General features: G+C 31.0%; 1 long non-coding RNA gene across 2 annotated transcripts; it reads right to left on the bottom strand.

The window, feature by feature from the left end:
* Positions 1-5,374: 5,374 nt before the first annotated feature.
* On the bottom strand, positions 5,375-6,837 carry LOC149141389 (uncharacterized). 2 transcript variants are annotated; one of them, XR_016264996.1, is made up of 2 exons: positions 6,442-6,837; positions 5,375-5,929 (listed from the first exon to the last, which is right to left on the bottom strand). It is a non-coding gene; the product is annotated as an uncharacterized LOC149141389 (long non-coding RNA). The 2 variants fall into 2 exon arrangements; XR_016264997.1 differs by having other exon boundaries at positions 5,375-5,923.
* Positions 6,838-16,344: the final 9,507 nt, after the last annotated feature.

The raw sequence follows: 16,344 nt of genomic DNA, 5'->3' as shown, positions 1-16,344 counted from the left end.
ACAAACAGGAACCAATTGAAAGATCTAATGAAGCCATTGAAGAATTCAAAAAATAGTTGGGTGACAAACCCAATGAAGCTACTGAGCTCATCAAGTTCCTCAACTCTAAAAACAAACACGAATTAGAAGAGCTGGAGATTGAAGATAAAACAAAAACTATACTGGAAGTCAAGAAGGTGTTGACTAAGAGAAATTTGATGAGGTAGCTTGAAGAAAAGTGTCAGATTCTATACACTGGTGTATAGAGATTCTTCTAAAAGCTGGAAGCCCTCTACGAGAAGGGACTTCCTAGTTTATTAGTGATAAATGATAAGCTCAATATGTGGTCTAATTATAGTGAGAAATTGATGATCAAGGCTAAATATAGTTCCAAAGTTATAGGAGGAAGAATCAACATGACATGAAAATCATTCTTGGAAGCATTGGCATATGACCAGGACATTCAATATGAGATTAAACACATATTCATTTCCAAACCAATATTTGCTAAATATATTGAAGTGGACGAGGTTTACAGAAAGTTACTGAAGACAACTATCCCAAGTGAGCATTGCTGGGATAAATTATGTGAATTACTGGAGTAAGCAGAGGATTTGCTTGTACATCTCAGCATCAATAGCATGACAGAATTCAAAGGGTCGGATAGTCAACAATCCCAAGAATTTAGTTCCAACACTTCAAACAATTCAAATTTCTTAAATTTTTGTAATAAGTTAGATAGATTCAATTTAGGAATTCCTAAATACATCCTAGTCTGTTTTGACAATATTTTTTCTAAATATCTTATAAATACTTCTCTTTTATAAGTATCAAGGGTTGATTACTGCATGGATTTTTTGCATTCTAGAACACTATTGTACTATTTTCTTTTGATAGGATGATCAGTAATAAAAATGACATTCTTCACGGGATTCATGTGTTAGACTATCTAGTGATGTGCTTCTCTCACTGTTAATGTTTTACTATTTTGTTTCCATGCTTATGTTTTCTAAAATCTGAATTATTTTACAGAAAATTGATGAACATAATTTGTTGAAATATACACTCCGCTTCTCGCTATAGATAAATTCTATGTTTTCTTCTGATATCATGTTGAGGAATTCTTAATAGCTCTTTAACTTCTATTGAACTTATATCTTTTCTTCCATTCCATTTCACTTAAATGTAAAGGATCCATTTAGTCCAGCTACCTTGCCCTGTGAAACTCCTTTCTAAAAGTTGAAACAGACCCCTTTTAAACTATAGACTCCATAGCCCAATGGAAGGTTTAGGCACTTATTCAACCAATCAATTTAAAACCAAAATTCGAACACTCATAACTAGCCTAACATCTAATACAACAAAGTTAAATCTCATAGAGAGAGCTTTCTCTGAAGTTGGCAAGGCTAGATCCCAGCGTCCAAAGTGGTTTGTGGCTACCTTTGTGATTTTCTTCTGCAACCTTAGAAAATTACAGAGTGCTAACACCCCTTTACTCAAAAACTCCCTAAAATATACAAAAGACCATACTAGTCCCATCAAACAAAAAAATGTCTGCATGATTTCCTACTCATGTTACAAATATTGCATTGGTGAAATTAGTTGGTCCATGGAAATTAGGATATGAGAGCGACCAACGGATATCAAACACTATTGTATTTTTCCTTTTGCATTGGTTGGAAATTAAGATAGGATGAAATGCCACATTTACATTGAGAATGATAAAATCTTAACCAAGGTATACCATTACACTACCATTACTGCAATAGAAAATCTATGGAAATGATTAAGATTAAAATATAGGTCAAATAGCCTAAGTTGAGCTGATGGGTGGAAGATAAGCTCTAATTGGATCTTATTCTTACATTAATGAGGTGATATTTAACAAAACTATCAATTGAATTGGATCATAAATAATAATAATGTAAATAGAAAAAAGTAAGATGAAAATATAAATAAAATTGATTTTTTTATATTGATTTAAAAATAAAATTAATATGGTAAATTAAAAAAATAATGATAACATTACATTAAAATGAGAACCAATGATATTGATGATGATGATCATGACAATGATGATTGTTAACATCCACAACGACCAACTTTGGTTTATCAAACCTTAAGAAAACACTCGTGAGGAATTATTTGGTTTGCACTAGAAATTTATTCTTATGCTTGAAAAGATTAGAGAGGATTTACTAGATCTCCATTATTTCAATTATTTTAAAGGTTAGGAAATTCAATATTGTTGCAAATGTTTTGAGATTGAAAATTAATATGGACATACATGGGACATTCTAAGATAGAGTATTTTTCATCCCCCACTTTCTCAATATTACAACGATAACAATTTTTTCATCTCATAACATTTTAGGCACTTACCAATACTTTGTTTCATTAAGGAGCTCGTGAAAATTTGTTCTTAATTTAGTGATATTAATTTTCTTCTTTATGCTAGTTATAATAGAAATTGAGAATTAATATGGACATACATGGGACATTCTAAGGTAGAGTATTTTTCATCCCCCACTTTCTCAATATTACAACGATAACAATTTTTTCATCCCATAACATTTTAGGAACTGACCAATGCTTTGTTTCATTAAGGAGCTCATGAGAATTTGCTCTTAATTTAGTGATATTAATTTTCTTCTTTATGCTAGTTATAATAGAAAAATATTTTGAATCTTCTATATTTGGGTTAATGACTTCTTTATAGTATCTTATTTTTCTCTTATCATCTACTTCTTTATTGTACCACAATTTCTCCTTAAATTTACATCTAGTGATATTTTTAATGATATCAATATTTTGCGAAGTGGTCTCTTCCTCTATTTTTCAACTATTTATCCAAGAATTATCATGTTTATGCCAATCCCTCTTCAACCATAGATGACTTCTAGTATAGTTTGAAGCAATATGGGAAAATATATTATCTTTCATGCTAGTTATCATGTGCCTATACATTAGATGCTTACTGATAGCCATATTTTCAATTGGGGAATATCATCTTTTAAGAGGAGGATATGATATGATATGGCATTTTTAATTTTAATAACATGGATTATAAAATGCTTTTAGATTTATTTGATCCTTCCTCGGGATTCTCTAAAATTATTACAACTCTAAACTTCACATCCATATAAAATAATGAAATTGATGACAGTATCAAAGAGGAGTTTATTTTCCCACATATGTTAGTCCACTAATTAATAATTGTTTTTTATGCCAAATTAAGTTTTCCATGCTCCCTTATTTCTTTTATTAATGGTATAGGCCCACTCTAAGATAATTGTATGAAGCCCTTTAATTTCTTATTGTGACACAAATTTCCTTTATTTCCTTATTCTCTTACACAAAATTAGTGTAAGTGATCTTTTTGAATTTGACTACTATAAAATTTGTTTCTTAATGTTTATTGTTGTATGGAAACTAAAGGTAAATCTTTGCTAATTCTTAGTTGCTTATCTAGATCAAGGAGGCACCTCTCCATACAAACAATGCCATCAATATGGAAAATAAAGATGATGAATATTCCAACTAAAATATTATTAACACAATATGTTTTTTCCAAACAACTTTTAATTAAAATCAAAACTCTTCATTTCACATTAAAATAAAAAACTTAATTGATTAATTAATTGTTTCAGTTTATTTTATTATAAGTTTTAAATTCAACATTTCAATATGTCCACACGGCTTTTAAATTTAACATTTCAATATGTTCACATGGCTTAAAATAGATTAACAGGGTATTTTGGTAAGGCACTCCGAGGTGAAAGGGTCACCCGTTTCAAACTTCTTGGACAAAAATCCAACCATGCTAAGGGTTCAGATGCCCAAACTGGGTGTGATCCTTGAGTGATTTTGAGGGCTCATATGCCCTTGGATCAATTACTCAAGCCACATGTTAGACATGCTAGTCATCTCAAGACTTACATTACCTAACATTAAAAACATAAATATATCCTCAATCATATTTTATTTTAGTTTTTTTTTTGCATATTTGGTAGCTTACAATTGTAAATTTGAACTATGTAATTGGTAAAATTTGAGTATTTTAAATATTTATTAGCAAACTTAATTAATTTATGCATTTAAAAACACATTTTAAACAACTAAAATTCACATACCTATCTAAAAAACAATTACAACTAAAATTTAAATTAAAGAAATTAACATAAGAATAAAATCTAAATTTTAAAAGTTAACATTAACCCTAAGTAGTATTTATATTTCGTAATGTATTTCTAAGCTGATGAGAATGGTCCATGTTGGATTGTGTGTAGCAAAACTTGGCATTTTTATATTTGGTAAAAAAAAATTCTCAATTTTGATTGAAAATAGATAGGAATTTTTTGGAATATTAAGTTTTAGCTATGTAATCTGGAGGTATCAAGTGCTTTAAGGAGTTTTAAGAGTGTGGAACTTATTTATATATTGATTGGTAAATAGTGGAAATTGATTTTTGTCAAAACCCTGGAGAAATTTCGAGATTTTGTGTGTGTGGTCAGAGTTTTCTTGATGATGCTGAATCTATTACCACCATACATAAAAATAAAAATAAATAAAATAAATAAATTCAAATACTCCTATGATTAGATTTTTTGAAAAAAAATATCAGATTTGAGGAAAAATAACTTTTAACACAAATTTATCCTCTCTGTAGACAAAGCCCTAAATTATACTAAATTTAATGTAAACTTAAATTAAATTAATTTAATTATTTTATGTTTTAATTGATTTTAAATTAATTTTATTTAAAATTAATAAAAAAGTAATGTTAACTTAAATTAGATTAATTTAATTATTTTATATTTTAGTTAATTGTAAATTAATTTTATTTAAAATAAATTATTGAAATTCCAAATTTGAAGTACCTATTTTACACACCACAATTCAATTCAAGCGCAGTAGAGAGTTATTTGAACAGAGCGCATTCCATTGAATTCAATTCAAAGGCCTTACACATTTCTATTTAAACAGCGCGTTAAATCCATCTCACAAATAATGTTTTTAAATTTTTTCCCCATTCATTCACAAATACAGTAACAGCATAGCATCATTTTCAAGTTAGTTTAAACTCTCCATGAAATATTTGCATTTTTCTCTATTTTATGACTTAATTAAGCTCCAAAACAGTCTCTGAGAATGATTGTACACCACACTTTGAAAATCTGGCAAATATGTAACACTATAGTAAGGCAAGCGAGTTCTCTGAGCTTCAGTTCTATACCAATGTGACTTATCAAGTTTTCCTTAGTGTTTTTTACTTCTGCTGCTGAATGTACTGAATCTAATCTGTTAAGAAAATATGGGTAAGGTTTTACTTCAAGGTTTCGTGAATTGGATAAATCTGTTCAGATCTTTACATTTCCTTAATATAAATCCATGATGTTTAACCAGATGAATGTTAATTACTCTCTCAATAAACGTGTCCACATTACTCAATAAATCTGGCAAATATGTAACACTATAATAAGGCAAGCGAGTTCTCTGAGCTTCAGTCCTATACCAATGTGACTTATCAAAGTTTTCCTTAGTGTCTTTTTATTTTTGCTGCTAAATGTACTGAATCTAATCTGTTAAGAAGATATGGATAAGGTTTTGCTTCAGGGTTTCGTGAATTGGATAAATCGGTTCAGATCTTTATATTTCCTTAAGGAAATATAAATCCATGATGTTTAACCAGATGAGTGTTAATTACTCTCTCAATAAACGTGTCTACATTACTCACATCACCACATATGTACATAGCAAAAGAAAAATAGATGTGGAGAGATATCCCACATTTATACACAGAAGCTGTTTGTCTATATAATTGGTAGGCATTCATGCTCCAAACTGAAAATTGCAGGTCTGAGAATTGTGAAAATGGACCACATGACTTGAACATCTTCATATGAGCAACGCTTGATGTCGTTGTGAAGCATCCAAAGATCTTCTGGAACTTAAATCATTATTTCAATATTAATATTAAATTCATCACAACCATTATATATATATCTATATTGACAATGAACATTCACTCACTAATTAATTATATAATAAATAGATTTCTGGAGCTGATCTGTGTAAGTTCACAAGTTTTAGCCTATTTACACAGTTTAGCTCCAAAAGTCTATCTACAATATGAACAGCTAGCTACGTTTGGGCTTATTTACACAGTTCAGTTTCAAAAGTAAAACTGAACTGTGTAGGTAAGTTATCACGTTTTAGCTTACTTATACAGTTCAGTTCCAAAAATTTATCTACAATATGAATAGTTAGCTGTCATGTTTCAACCTGCTTACATAGTTCAGTTCCAAAAGTCTATCTACAATATGAACATCCATTATGAAAATCTGCATTCAAACATTAATTTACAGAAATGAAATCTACAAAATCTGCATTCAAACATTAATTTACAGAAATGAAATCTACAATTCAAGACAGGGAAAGAGTAGGGGGTGTTCTTTGTACCTGTAGTGTAGTTGCATCTTGATCTGGCAGGCCTGAGTAATGTGTGGGAGTTGATGCAGTTCCAGGCTGCAACCACTCTCTTGATCCATCTGGCCTTCCCTTTATGATGTGTATTCAGCCGAAGTAATCCAAGAAATTTGGTCATGGTGATCACAAGATATATTGCAGCAGAGTAGGGAAGCTGAGGTAAATGGAATGGATGGATGAAGAGCAGCCTTAGTACCAATGAAATGGTGATGAGAGGGCTATTTGAAACTTGGATTTCTTGCAGGAGGGGCAGCTTCAGCTTCAGGTTGATGGATGAATGAAATGCAATGGTGATGAGAGGGCTATTTGAAACTTGGATTTCTTGCAGGAAGGGCAGCTTCAGCTTGATGTAGAAGAAGGTAGAGAGAGTCGGTGCTGTAGGTGTACGATCTACAGTTTGCCCAGTTTTCTAGAAACTAGGCTTAATTATATCATTTCCACCACTTATGCTTAATTTTTATTAATTAAATTATAATTAATTTCATTAATTTAAAAATTATGGGGAAATTGATTTAGTAATTGTAATCCCAAGTTGTGAAAATCTGTGGGTGAATGATTAGTACCAATTAAAATTGTAATGATTGATTGATACAATCATAACTCAAACACGATATTTCCACCGAAATTAAGGAGGTCACTCCATGTGAAAAACATATTTTTAATATAAATATATATATATTTAACAATTGAAGAGGTCAATTCATGTTACCAATGTAATTCTAAAAATAATCTATTATTATTTAAGGATAGGAAAACACTTTAGACAAAAAGTTTTATTATCGTTAATCGTTAAAATTTTGAAAAAGCAAAATTATTAAATAATATTTTAATTATAATTTTATATAGTGATGATGCAATTTTATGAAGCAACATTATTAAAATTTTATATGACCAATTTAGATTTATATTAATTTGAGATCTATTTAGGGATAAGGGAACGTATTTTTTTTCACTCTAAAAGAAGTTTGTATATTAGGAGATTTAATCTTTCGGGCTTTGGTAGATCCATAGTTAAGGTAGATCTAGACTGGTTTAATTTACCACTTTAAATAAGCTATATTCCATACGAATAAGCTATATGGGCCATTTTTATTATATATATATATATATATATATATGAATAAGCTATATGGGCCATTTTTATGTTATATATATATATATATATATATATATATATATATATATATATATAATTGATTGAGATAAAATGTTTACATTACATTAATTCTTTTATCTAATATCATTTTTTTATTTTAATTTTTATGTAATTGAACTTGTCAAAATATTAAACATTACATTACAACATCTCTGCTATACTAGGTTGGAGAGTGACAAAATTAATTCTAAGTTTCTTATAATTAAACTAAATATAATTTAATAAAAACTGAAATTTAATGGATATGATATTTGTATAATTAATTAAAACTTTTGAATTATGTTAATTTAATGAATTGGTCTAATTGGTTAAACATTGTAAAGTATCAACCCAAAGTTTTTTTTTTTTTTTCTAAAGCTAGATAGAGATTTATATTAATCTAGAAAAAGCAAATGTTGGGAAAGGTGTCATACACCTTGAAGTGCAGGAAAATTACACTCTAACCGAGAATATTACACTTCTATAAAGTTGTAGAGAATATTACAGAGAAAATATGTAGAGCTCTTGAGAACATTACACCACTGCAGAGAAATCATGTAGCCTTGCTGAGAATGTTACACTGCTATCAAGAATTTCTACAACACTGCACGGAACATTATACTACTACAAAGGACTTTTGTAGAGTTGAAGAAAACCTTATAGTGCAGCATAGAAAGTTCTGCAACACTGCAGAGAAATTTAGCAGTTGTGTAGAAATATTCCATCGACTAGGAAGAGAATATTTTAGTTGTTATGAAGTGAATATTTTAACATATATCCAAAGAATATTTCAACAATTGTGCAGGAGATATTTCAACTATTGTATAGGAAATATTTCAGTTAATGTTCAGTGAATATTTCAACTATTATGGATGGAATATTTGAGCAATTGTGAAAGGAATATTCTTGCAGTTCTGTAAAGAATAATTCAATGGAATATTTCAACAATCTACAAAAAATATTTCACTAGTTGTGTAGAGAATGTTTTGGCAATTATGAAGGGAACAATTTAACATTGTGTAGAGAATTATTTCAGTAGTGAGTAGTGGCACAAAATAACTTGCTAGTAGTTATGGCACATAATAACCTACCTGCTAGAGTTTTCTCTATGCAGAAATAGAGAACCAAAAATAGTTTGTGATTATATTATGGAGTATATATCAAGTGTTAGAGTGGAGGAGAGAGAGAGTGAGAGAGTATATTTTCCTTACTATAATGTTTTCAAATTTTCTCCACAATTAAGCTATTATTGAACACTCTTGGAGAGAGCACACACATTTTTGCATTGTAACCTTTTTGTTGCTAAATAATGCAAATGTGCTTTAGATTGTGAGGTTTTCTTCATGGAAGGGTTTTCCCCAATATATCTTGTTTTTAATGCTTTGTTGTTCATTTCATTTGTTTGCAACTGGTTTTAATTTGATTTTTCTGCACAATCTTCTCTCATAGATTAATGTAGGAAGTGTATTATGCACCTCAACTTCCTTTCATTTAATATTAGAGCTTGATCACCTTGAATCCAAGTTATAAGGGACAAGGTTTTTTGATCCAATCTTTGCTCGAGTGGGGGTTTGTGTAAGAGGAAGTCTCATTGCAAGGAAATGGTGAGTAACTCTAGAACAAAATTGGAGAACTGTAATGTCACTAACTTTGAGCTTTGGAAGATCGAGATGGAGGATCTTCTTGCAAATAAAGATCTATGGATTGCAACATCAAGAAGCCAACATATTGGTATTTTAAATGAAAAATGGGTGATGTTAGAGCCGAGAGAAGGGAGCCTTATCAGGTTTTGTTTGGTTCTTTTTGTTTTATTGAATTTTATAAAGAAAAAATGTAGGTATTGTCTAGAAGAAGTAGATAGATTTTTATCAAGTTAAATTACTACTTAAATAAAAAAAATTATATGGAAAAAGTTGTGCTTGAGAATGCGCGATAGTGATTTCATAACTGAGTACTTAAATGTATTTAACACTATTGTGGCCTAGTTGGTCTCAGTTGGAGTGAAGATGGATGAGAAACATTGTTGTATGACTCTTTTGTATTCGTTACTTGATTCATGGGACAACTTAATAACGGTTATTAGAAACACTGTAAAAAATTTAGTGCTTGATGAGTTTGTGTTTGCCTAACTGTCAAAGGAGGTGAGGTGAAAAGCTTTTGAATCCACTAATGAGGTTTTGATCATTTGTGGAAGATTAAAAGATAAAGGTCGGAAGAGTGAAAAGAGTAGATCCAAATCTCATAAGTGTCCTGGAAAGTTGAAGGAAAAATGTTTAATTGTGGAAAAGTTGGGAACTTTAGAAGAGACTTCAAGGAAGAAAAGAAGAAGAAGAAGAAATAAAATAATGATCTTGATAATGAGTCATGAAAATATTCTTAAGAGGATAATGGTGATGCTTTTGTTTCAACTTTGGAAACCTATTCATGCTAGAATGTGTGGGCAATTGAATTTGGAGCTTCCTTCCATATGACTTCTCATGGGAAATAGTTTTCAATGTACGAGAAATATGATGGTGGATTTGTATACCTTGGTAATGATTCTCCTCTCTGTATAGTTGGCCATGGTAGAGTTTTGATTAGATTCCCTGATGGAAGAGTAAAGGGGATCAATGGATTTTTGCATATCCCATTTTTAGCATGAAATGTACTATCATCAAGCACACTTAATGATGTAGGTGTGCATGTTTTTTCCTATGAAAAAGGGTGCAAGATGGATCTGGAGCTATGGTACTCACTAATAGTGTTTGTGTTGGTACTATATTTCAGCTTGACGCATGCACTATTGAGTGTAATTTTTATTTATCTATCTAGCAGAGAGATCTCTAAAATCTACTTCTTCATAATCAAAACCTTCTGAAAAGGTTCTCGATTCATAAACTGAGCTACCCACAAAAAAGACAATGTTATAGCACAACATATTGGGCCATACAGGTAAGAAGGACCTACGGATCTTGAAAAAAAAAATTGTCGATGGATTGAATGATTATTCTCCTTAATTTGATTGCTATGAGCATTACAGATATGGAAAATAAAACCATGTTTAGTTTTACTCTATTTTTCATAAATCTTCTAGGTTATTAGACTTAATTCATTATGAAGTATTTGGTTTAGTTAAAGTTCCTTGAATTTCTAAGGCTTTGTATTATGTGTCATTCAATAATGATTATTCAATAAGGACATGGGAATACTTCCTTAGTACTATATTTGAAGTTTTTAGTTGATTCAAGAAGCTTAAATCTCTCTTGGAAAATTAGACTGGTAGGAAGATTAAGTTGTTGAGGACTGATAATGGAAGTGAGGAGAATGAAATTGAAAGATATCAGACAACTCCATATATCCCTAAGAAAAATGAAGTTGTAGAACATGGATATAACATTGATGAAAAGAGTTAGGAGTATGTTTAGTGGAGCTAGCCTAGAGAAGAAGTTTGGGCCAAAGAAATTGCCACTCTAAGTTATATGATTAATAGGTCTCCCACTTCTGCTCTTATGGATAAGACCCCTATGGATTTTTAGAGGGGTAAGAATCCTTCTCTTCAACATTTTCGTGTCTTTCATTGTGAGGCATATGCTCGTGTGCCTAAAGAGAAGTAGTCTAAGTTGGATAACAATGAAGTGAAATGTATCTTCATTGGCTATGGTGTTGGTATGAAAGGGTACAAGTTTTGGGAAACTATGCGTATAAAAAATTTGTTCAATAGAAATGTTATTTTCATAGAAGTTATTCCTTCTCCCACAGTCAAAAAGCCGAAAGAGGATGAGAATATTTAGTGGTTCAACTACCACCAAAGACCAAGAAAGTTGAACTAGAAGGTGAACAAGAAGTTCATAAAGAATTGATGAGGAGGAGGCTTTAGAGAGTGTAAAAGAAGAGGAAGAAACTCCACCTTAAAATTTAAAGAGGTCCACTCATCATAAAAGACAACCGATTAGGTATAATTATAATCCTTTTGATTTCATATGTATATTTACTTTATCTACTAAAATGGATGAGCCTAGAACCATAAAAGAGACAATGGAGATGGAAGATAAATAATCTTGAATATTACCCATGGATGAGGAAATGGTTGCACCCAAAATGAATGATGTATGGAACTTGGTCCCATTTCCTAATGTACAAAAACCCATTGGTTGTAAATGGGTGTACAAGAAGAAGGTTGGTTTAAATGGTAGTGTCGAAAATCTTAACGCAAGGTTGGTTATAAAAGGATATTCCTAAGTCGAGGGAATAAATTTTGGTGAAATCTTCTCCCCAATTGCTACGTTAACATCTATTATGTTTCTATAATTTGTTGCATCAACCTTTGATTTAGAGATAGAGTAGACGACTGTGATTTTTTTTCCCTTCATGGTGACTTGAAGGAGGATATCTACATGAAAGAACCAAAGTACTATGTCGAAAGAGGTAAAGAGTCATGGGTTTGTAAATTAAAAAGTCTTTATATGGTATCAAACAATCTCTTAGAATGTGGTACCAAAATTTTGATTATTTTGTGTTGATATTAGGATTTATGAGATCCAAATCATATCACTATGTGTATGACAAACAAGAAGGTGACCATTTCCTTATTATCACTCTATATGTTGATGATATGTTATTATTTAGTAATAATAAAGATGTGATTTTTTATTAGAAGTCGCATCTTTCAATGTAATTTGAAATGAAATATTTGGGGGCTATAAAATGTATCTTGAGAATGGAGGTCATGAGAGAGAGATAGGAAATAAAAGACTTTGGTTGAGCCAAAGTAAGTGTGTAAAATTTGTGCTACATTGTTTTCGAATGACAGATAACAAATCATTGATTGTTCCAATTTATATGGGAACTAAGCTTCCAGTTGAGCAGTGTCCTACAACACTTGAAGAGATTAAGGATATGGTCTCTATTCCTTATGTTAGTGTGTTTGGTAGTTTCATGTATGTTATGTTCTATACTAGAATAGATATTTCCCATGCAGTGGCAGCCTTTAGCTAGTTTATGGCTAATCCTGGATGTGAACATTGGGCTATTGTAAAGAGGGTCTTCCGATATTTGCAAGGTACCTTTGATTATTTTATTTTCTATCATAGTGATGTTTTAGGGGACCTACACTTAGTTGATATACATGGTTATGTAGACTTTGATTGGGTAGGATATGTAGATGGAAGGAGATCTACCATTGATCATGTGTTTTTGATATTTGGTGGAGAAGTGAGTTGGACGAGAAAGTGACAAGTTGTCATCAAGTTACCTAATACAGAGTCAAAGTATATGGCATCTACTCATTCCTGTAAGGAGGCTATCTATCTTATGAATTTTTTTTAAAAAGTAATGTTAAGTCAGAAAATATCATGATTCGATTTGATAGTAATAATGTCATTTATCTAGCTAACAATCCAACCTTTCATGCAAAGACAATGCATATAGATACCTAATATCGTTTTGTTAGGGACATGGTAGAATATGGAAAGGTGATACATGAGAAATTTGACACCTTTCATAATGTTATAGATGTATTAATGAAACCAATGGGGGGGGGGGGGGGGGGGAGTTTAACTGTTGATGTGACTTAATATGCGTTCTAGGCCCTATCAACTAACTTGCAGTTTGATGTGTTATCCTCTTTATCATTAGGAAGTATATGACAAGTGGGAGAATGTTGGGAAAGGTGGCACACACCTTGAAGTGCTACGAAAAAGTTTTGCAATGATGCAGAGAATGTTACACTATCGTGGAGAAATTTTGTAGCGCTACCGAGAATGTTACACTACTGCAAATAATTTTTGTAACATTATTGGGAACATTATAGTGCTATGAAAAATTTCTATAACACTGCAGAGAACGTTACATTACTACATAGAACTTTGGTAATTTTGTAGAAAACCTTACAGTTCCATAGAGAAATTGTGCAACATCATAGAGAAATTTAGCAGTTGTGTAGAATATATTTCAACTCCCAGGAAGAGAATATTTCAATAGTTGTGAAGTAAAATTTTAACAATTGTGTAAAAAATATTTTAGCAATTATGCAGGGGATATTCTAGTTATTGTGTAGGAAATATTTCAATTGTTGTGTAGAGAATATTTGAGCTATTATGCAGGGAATGTTGTTGTAGTTGTTATATGAAATTTCAACAATGTGCAAAAAATATTTGTGTTGTTGTGTAGTGAATATATCAACGATTATGCAGGGAATGTTTTAGGAATTGTGTAATGTAATAATTTAAGATTGAGTAGAGAATAATTCGACAGTAACTAGTGGTAGAGAATAACCTATTAGTGGTTTTCCCTATGCATAAATAGAAAACAAAAATGGTTTATAGCTCTATTATGCATTATATATTAATTGTTGGATTGGAGGAACTAAAGAAGAAATCGAGCGAGAGAGAGAGAGAGAGAGAGAGAGAGAGAGAGAGAGAGAGTATTTTCCTTATTGTTATCTTGCCAATTTTTCTCTAGAATTAAGCCACTGTTGAGCACTCTTGGAGAGAAATCATGAATTTTTTATTTGTGATCATTTGTTGCTAAATAACATAGATTTTCTTTGAGTTTGGGGTTTCTCTCTTGGAAAGGTTTTCCCTATGATATCTTGCTATTAATGGGTTGTTGTTCATTTCATGTGTTTGCAACTCGTTTTAATTTCAATTTTCTACACATTCTTCTCTCATAGATTAGAGTAGGAAAAATATTACACACCTCATCTTCGTTTCCATGTAGAATGAACCTTTTGTGACTACTGGCCTTCCATTGGGAAAACATAACTGATAGCATAAAAGGATTTCTTTTGGCCAAGTAAATAGTATGTTCAGTGCCACGCAAACATGAAAATAATAGAATATTAAAAAATCTATATTTTAATTAGCCCTTCATGTCCTAGAATTGTAGCCTTGCTACTTCTAGTATGGAAAACACAAATTGTAAGAAAAAACATTGAACTGGATGGGGAATCTAGCTAAATAGTTTCATGTACTTTTACATCCTCCTTATTGTCCTATAAGATAATTATAGGTTAATTAATTATGTCAGAGCATCTAAAATGTTTTGTTGTTTTAAAATTTTTTGGATGACCAATGTTATGAACAGGTAAGGCAGGTGCTTAAACCTTAATAATACTAAAAATTAAGAAAGGGCTAATTCTTTACCTCTGAACAATAATTTGATTTAAAAATGTGTGGAAAGGAAAAAATATAAGAGAGTATGATTTACTAAATATTTAGACTGAATTTTTAGTTAATCATAAGAAAGCATGCAAGTAAACAATGTTTACATCCCAACAAAATATATTTAACCTTATGAAGATGGTTGACAATTTATAAATGTAGAGGAGCTTATAAAGACAAACAATTCAATAAACTAATCTCTAAAATAGATTATAACTTCAGAGGGGGTTTAAGATAGACTAATATTCAGTTTTCTCTTACCCAGTTATCTTCATAAAACTTAAATATATGCAGAATAACAAATTGAAGTGAAAACATAAGACAAACTCACAAAGTGACAAGTTGTTTGAAGCAAATCCAGAATCCTTTCATTAATGGGAATCAATTTCAGTCTGTTACAATTATACTTTGGAAATCTCATCCAATGGTTGAACCCTTAATACATCGAATCACTACTTATTTATACAAAAATATAAGACTCTAGAAACATATAACTAATTACAAAAATAGTACAAAAATGTAGGAGTGCCTAAATTGATGAGTTTGTTGGCACCATCTTCAAGGAAATCGTTCATGACTGGGCCCCAAAATTTTTTCTTGTTGTTTGTCTGTCAGAGATAAAACTTTTTTACTCAATGATATCACATAAATCATCCCACCTTTCATCTTTTGGTATAGAAATATTTATTAGCTTTCTATAAACTTCATTGTACTTTTCGAAAGTTTGCTTGTTGATGAAAATATGCTTGATTTCATGTTTGATAGTTAAATCAAACTCTAATGCTTCAATAAATTCTTTCCCTGTGACATGTCCCTTAATACCTATAAACTTTGATGTATCTATTGCAATGGTGTAAATATTCTCATAGTAATCTTCCAAGCTAATTAACTTGTTATTGGGTGCTACTAACCCTGGCAATCCTCTTTGATTCAACAAATTGAACTTAGTATGAAATCTTTGGACAACATTTTCCAGATCTTGACACTTAGTCTCCAAATGAGTCATTAAGTTCCTTTTCTATAATACCTTTTTGATCTCTAGGATTGTCTCTATCCTATCAGCAATCTGAATCTATTCTAACTCTGTTGTAGTCTTTGAGTTCATCACTTTGATCATAGATGTTGGTTTTTGTCCCAGTGTTGTTCTGACTTGTTCAATTGCTATCTGGAACCTGTCAATTAACTCTTCCTACTCAAATATAATCTGAATGGATGGAAAAGCCTCAGTTATTTCATGATTGATATCTACCCAAATTCTTTCATTGGCTTCGGCCAAGGTTTGAGCCATCAATGACTAATTTTCCAATTGATCTATCTTCTTGGAAAGTTGATGAGATTTCTGCATCTCTTTGACCAAGAGGGTATCATTTTTTATTTTTTGTGCTTCTAAGTTCTTTAGCTTATGTTGGAGCTTATCATTTTCCTATCTCTGAAGATACAGGTCTTGCACAACCTTGTTCAAATCCTCTGGTGCTAATTTTGATTCCCTTGCTATCCCTGCAACTGTATGAACAAAATCACCAACGAAATCTGCAAAATTAAACTTTGTTGAGTTTCTCTTGACTAATGAAGTCCATTGTATCACAGATTTATTGATGCCCT

The sequence above is a fragment of the Pinus tabuliformis genome, chromosome X (genome assembly GCF_031772625.1).
Source record: "Pinus tabuliformis cultivar Carrire ecotype Pingquan chromosome X, CPIR1, whole genome shotgun sequence".
NCBI lineage: Eukaryota > Viridiplantae > Streptophyta > Pinopsida > Pinales > Pinaceae > Pinus > Pinus tabuliformis.
Note: the sequence above shows the minus strand (reverse complement) of the source record. Positions and strands in the feature narration are given on the sequence as shown.